Genomic DNA, 6,413 nt, shown 5'->3' with positions numbered 1-6,413 from the left:
CTGGTGTGGCTATGGGTTATATTTTCATGTTACAGAAATTGGCACAGTCTGAACCGAGTCTGGCTGAGATTAGTCAGGATTCCAGTTGAAATTTAATGGCAAAAGTAGCACTACTGTTGGAGCTAAATTTTTTCCACAGGCAAATTATTCACACCGCATAACAATTCAAAGTTAATGACCACCTTGGAACAGGAGGAGTTCCAGCAGAGGGTCACTTCCCTTGAAAATGTTCCTATTTCACAGCGAGGGGCCTGGCCTGACTCTCTGGCTGAGATTCCTCACCCAGAATCCCCATCTATAATGCCTGCCCTTCCAACCTCCCACTTCCTAGCTGGACTTGCAAGAGATGAGGCAGGAAGAGCCCCATTCAGTTCTCACATTTCTAGTAGCACCACCCAGTCAGCTCAGCAAATTATCTTTAAATGCATCGAGACAATTAGTTCTTTAACAGATATTTCTCAAGAGGCTGGAGTCCATCGGCGTTGGGATAGGCATGGCAGTTTGTGGGATGAATGAGAGGAAAATGGTGCCTGCCCCTAAGGAGCTTATGGTCTAATGAAAACCCAGTGAACAAGCTGCTGAAGGATGATAAGTGCTCAGAAAAGGAAAACAAAGGGTGCCGTTAAAAAAAAAAAAAAGGCACTAACCAAGTTTGAGAAGCAGAGGAGAATGTGTCGGAATTGGCTGGGTGAAGGTTGCAGAAGAAAGCTGTTCATGACAGAGCCATTTGCACAGAATCTCTGGAGAGGAAGGAATCAGCAGGTGAGTCCATCACATCTGAAAAGAACAAAAGGCCGGTGTGGCTGGAGCACTGCCATGAAGGAGAAGCATCTTGTATGTGGCTGGAGAAGTAGACAGTGAAGCCATTGGAGAGTCCTGAGAACAATGGCAAGGATTTGGGACTTTATCCCAAGAGTCCCAATAAGCTTTGAAAGATTTTAGATTGTGGAGTGAGCTGAAAATACGTATTATTCTTAACACCACTCATTTTTCTCCATGATTCCCCAGCATCTCTGACAGCCTCTCCTGTAGCACCACATGGGGCTATCCAAGGTACCCTAAGCCTTATTACTTTGAATCCTCTCCAGTGTCAGGCAGCATGCACAGTAGCCCATACTTAAATCAAGTTTCCGAAGCGGAACACCAGCTGCTGAAGTTTAACTGAAAAACAAAAGGCTAGAGGGAGGGGCCCACCTATGCACATCACCTCTTTCTCTCCTGGCCCGTGCTGGGGTACAGCATACCCTCCCACACATCTGCATTATGCAACCCCTCAGAGCAGAGCCATTTAAGGGGCCAGAAGTAGGAGAGAAAAAAAGAAAGGCATAAAAAATGTAGGCAGGTCCACTTTCCCCATCTTCCTTTTTTTAAGTATTCATCTTTAAGTACAAGTAAGAACTTTTTTGTTTGCTTGAGAAGACAGAAGCATAACAGATTGTTTAGGTTGCAGAGTTTAGAACCAACAAAATGGAGGACTTCAGCAAAATTATTTACATCGCTTATGTATTTACATATGTTTGCATCTATGTGTGTCTCTTTGGATGCACATAATAGATGCTGCATTTCATAAGATATAATAATGGAACAACGAAACAGTGCACTATGTAAGTGACTTTCTAAGTAAGTTTTCTGTATGATATGCCAGGCCCATTGCCAGGCAGTGGAGCACATAAAGGTCGATGCGCTAATTTTAGAATTAGTAGACAATAGATTCTGGAGGACAATGAGCAGTTTGCTACAAGCTCTTAAAGTATTACATTTTCCTTCCATCTGATGGTGGTCACATCCTTTCTCATAAACACTTGTGCAACACTCCATGTCCTCTGCAGACTGCTATAATTCCTGAATGGAAGAATCTGCCCCACATTTATGTATTCCACTGCTTAGCAATGGACCTGGCACATCATGTAGAAAACTTGGAAAGTCAGGCACATAGCATACTGCTTAGTTGTTGTGTTATTATAGCTTATGATTCCAAAGTCAGTGCGTTTCAGTTGAGTGCATAGCCACCAGCCACCCCTGCAGTACAGTGTGGCCATGGGACTTAATTCTGGCCAGTATCATGTGAGCATAAATAATATGTGCCACTTCTAGCTCAGGATCTTAAAAGGAAAAGGTATGAACTCAGCTTGTTCTTTCCCTCTTCACCATGTCTGGGAAATGATGCACACGGGAACAAATGCCTTGGAATCAAGGATGAAAGCCTAAGATTAAGGATGACAAAATAACCCTGCCTCCCTTGGACTGTTGCAGGAGACAGAAATAGACTTTTTTCTTATTTAAGCGATGACATTTTAAAAAAACACACAGCACCTTTGCCTATACCAACTCATGAATATCTCAAAGAGAGTGTCCCTTTGGAACAGGAGATCAGGAACCAGCTCAAATGCCTCCTCATCTATAGATCTTGGATCTCCTGGCCTGTCCCAAACACTTAATAAGTGGTCAGCAAATCTCTGACTTGTTCCAGTTTCATTTAATGTGGTCAATAAATGTTGGCTGTTATTAGCTGTTACTCCATCTCTATCTGCCTCCCACTCTCTTGCCCCATGCTTTGCCTCAGGCTATTCTTTTTGTCTGTGTAGAAAATCTTCCCCAAGTTTTGTGAAATTTCTGTCCAAATTGAAGGCTTACATAGTGCTAAATAAATAAATCCAGCAACTTCAGACTGGAGCAATTCCCACTTCTATTAATCACCTTTGAAAGATGCTATATTAGCCCAGGTTCTCCGAAGAAACAAAACCATCAGAATATACCTTATCACGCACCACACCATGATGTCGACAGCAGACTGCACTCCAGTTCATACCACCAACTGAAAACAAACAAAATAAAACACCCCAACAATATGTATGGCAGTAGTCCCATAAAATTATAATCCTAATTTTTACTTTACCTTTTTTGTATACACAAATATGTACCATTGTGTTTGAATTGAATTGCCTACTGAATACCGTAGGCAATTAAAAGATGTTGTGTAGCTTTGTAGCTTAGGAAAACAGGCTACACCATATAGCCTATTTGTAGTAGGCTGTACCATCTGGGTTTGTGTAAGTATACATTATGATGTTTTCACAATGACAGAATCACCTGACACATTTCTCAGAATGTGTCTCTGTTAAATAGCACGTGTGTGTGTGTGCACGTAATTATGGAATTGGCTCATACAATTATAGAAGCTGAAAATTTCAGCCCCAAAATCTGCAGTTGGTAAGCAGGAGACTGAGGAGCCCTCATGGTGTGGTTCCAGTCCCAAAGCTGGCAAGCTGGAAACTCAAATAAATGATGTTTCAGTTCAAGTCTGAAGGCCAGAAACACCAATATCTCAGCTCAAGACACTCAGGCAGGAGGCATTCCCCCTTCCTTAGAAGACGGCCGTCAGCCTTTTTGTTCTATTCAGGCTTTCAGGTGATTGGATGAGAACTTCCTACATTAGGGAGAGCCACCGACTACTCAATTAAAATATAAATCTTGTCCTTAAACACCCCTACAGTCACACTCAGGATAATGTTTTACCAAATATCTGGACAGCCCATAGCCTAGTCACGTTGTCACATAAAATTAAACATTATTCTTGGTGAGAGCTCAGTGTTCTCAGATAAGGAAAAAAATTCAGCATTATGAAGCTCTTATTGTGTGCTAAGCACTAGAATGAATACTTTACTTACACCTTAGTCTTTGGTGAGATAGGAAATACCATCTTCAATTTACTGATGATTAATACAGCCTCAGAGAGGCTAAATAATGTGCCTAAGGTAACTCGGCTAGTTAGGTGGTAGACTGGGAACTCAAAGCCAGGCTTCTTTGATGCTAGATCCCATGCTTCCATATTTCCCCTCACATCCCAACCCTTTCCGTCATCTTTCAGTTCCAGCAGTATTTCAAGCTTGTTTTTGCATCAGTCACTGTACCAGTTGCCCTTTCTGCCCAGAATGGCTTGCTCCCTGATCCACACAAGCCTGAACTCTTCAAATCATGTGAGTCATTGTTTCAATGTCATGTTCTCTGAGAGGTTTGGCAGTAGAAGACATTCCCTGTTTCATTACCTTGTCTGCATTGCATGTGATACTTTCTATTAAAGGTATTTATTTTTTGTTCATTTATTTCAGCTCCAAAAGGGTACAGCACTTTGTCTTATTCCCAAATTATATACTGAATACACGGAGCACAAAAATAGTCTAAAGTGTCTGCTGAAGGAATCAATGAGTCAATGGTCGGGCAACAACCTCAAAGTCCTGTGATCTCAATTTGACCAATAATGCCTGAAAGATGGGTCAAAAAAATGTATTCTTAATATTTCGTTCCACCTAATTCTACCAACGAGGGAACACTGAGGACAAATTAGTTTTCAGTTTTTTTAAAAGCTAGCATTTCTTTGTTTTCCAGGGTTTTTTCTTTATTTTTTTTTTAATTTTTCATTCTGATTTAACACCTTTAGAGAGCACATACTAGCCCCCTAAAAATCTACTCACCAGAATGATATTTTTGACATGACTGGGGGAAGGGAGAGAGGCTGGAAGAGAAGATCTTTTCGTTTGCAGGCCAGAATCCTGAAAGAAGAAAACCTGTATCCCCTAGGGACGGATATGGGGAGGGGGCTGTAGGTGGAAGGACAGCGCACCGAATTCATCTTCTCTTACCCGTCTTAGCCAGTTCCTCTCCAGTGGTTCATAAACTGAGAGAAAGTCAATGGAAACCAAGCAGGGCAAAAACAGCACTTTAAAACTTCTTGCAAAGCATACAGCAACTTTTGTTTTATGTCAAAGAGCTTATGAGGGGCTGGATCTGCTTTTAAGTGGTCATGGATTCTGCTTACCAGTGAACGTGGTGTTTCATTTTCCAAGGGAGACTGAATGATATTCTTCATTAGGAGCCTATATTTCAGGCCTGGTATTGAATAATTACCGGACTGCTGAAAGCTTCCAAGTAGGAGTTCGCCCTTCACTACACGGTTTGGCTCATGTTCCCATGTCGGCTACTTTAAGCTGTTGTAAACAGCATTCGTTTTCCATTACAAGCTAGGAAATGTGACTTCAGCGACGGTGCCAAGTCCCTGGAGAGTGCCTGCCAGGGAGGCCGTTTCCTCACCTCTCATTTTAGTTTGTTACTTGATGGTGAGGTTGAATAATTGCTGAAGCTCCATGTCTGCCCATCCTATTCTGTTCCACTAACTTATAAAACAGCCAGTGACCCGCTTGAGGACGAGCGGATCAACCAGATGTTTCCTGAGCAAAGACAGCCTGCATTTCCCCTTGCACATCATCTTGTGAGAGGGGAGGGCTGGTGGGGCACTCATGCCGTCTGACATCATTGGGCGAGGTGGCCTGGGGGAGAATTTCAAAGCAGAGGAGCTTGGCCAGGGAAGTGCTCAGCTGGCAGCTGTGTGCTGGGATTAACTGACCCAGATAACTAGGGAGAAGGAATTGGCAACCGAAGTGTTTGTTATCCAGCAGGAAGTAGAAGCCTCCTTTCCACTCTCTAAATATCTGTGGCTATAGGATACCTTCCCCCAATGGCTCCACATAAACAGTCCAGAATTGCATCTACCATTTTTCTTCCCATCCCAACTTTTTATTTTTCCTGGCTTTTGTATAAGGTTGACGTGGCACAAGCTCAATCAATTGCAGTGAATGCTAACAATATCAATGAATTCTTCTTCCCTAAATGAAATCGAGGAGCTCAAATTTTAAACAATCTGATTTCAAATAATCTCCTTATAGATCACTAGCTTGTCAGAGTTAGGGTGCTAAGCACCAGTAAAATAATTTTTTCATAATACAGGAAACAGCTGACCTGGAAGTGTCAGGTTCCCCATAGAAAGGTCATTAAAAAAAGACAGATAAAAAGTATATGCAATATACCATTTACCACCACTATGATTTCACAAAAGAAAGGCTTAACCTCTTCCGCTCCAGCCCATCCAAAGTCTTTTCTTTTTGCTTATAATCAAATCCAAATTACTGAGACCTAAAGCATTCCATATGACCTAGGATCTGAACCATGACTGCTCTTCAAGCTCCACCTCCTCCTTGACTTACTCCTCTCCTGCCTTCTCTCTGTTTCTCAAACAGACCATGGTCTTTGCATTTATTGTCCCCAACATCTGGAACGCTCTTCCCCACGTCTGTATATAGCACACTGCCTATGGTAGGCAACTTTCGGACACGTTTCCCAGTGATCCCCATGTCCTGATATTAACTTCTTTGGGTAATGCCATCCTCTGTATGTGGGGTGGACATGGTGACTTACCTCTAAATAATAGAGTAGAGTGAGAATGATGGGATGTCACATCCAAGATTAAATTGTAAAAGACCGTGCCTTCGTCCATTGTTGCTCACTTTCTCCCTCTGGCTCATCTCACTTGCTTGCTCACATGAAGCAAGTTGCTAGTCATCAGTGCCCCGTGGAAGGTC

Source organism: Saimiri boliviensis, chromosome 17 (genome assembly GCF_048565385.1).
Source record: "Saimiri boliviensis isolate mSaiBol1 chromosome 17, mSaiBol1.pri, whole genome shotgun sequence".
NCBI classification, from domain to species: domain Eukaryota; kingdom Metazoa; phylum Chordata; class Mammalia; order Primates; family Cebidae; genus Saimiri; species Saimiri boliviensis.
This window is presented reverse-complemented; position numbering follows the sequence as displayed.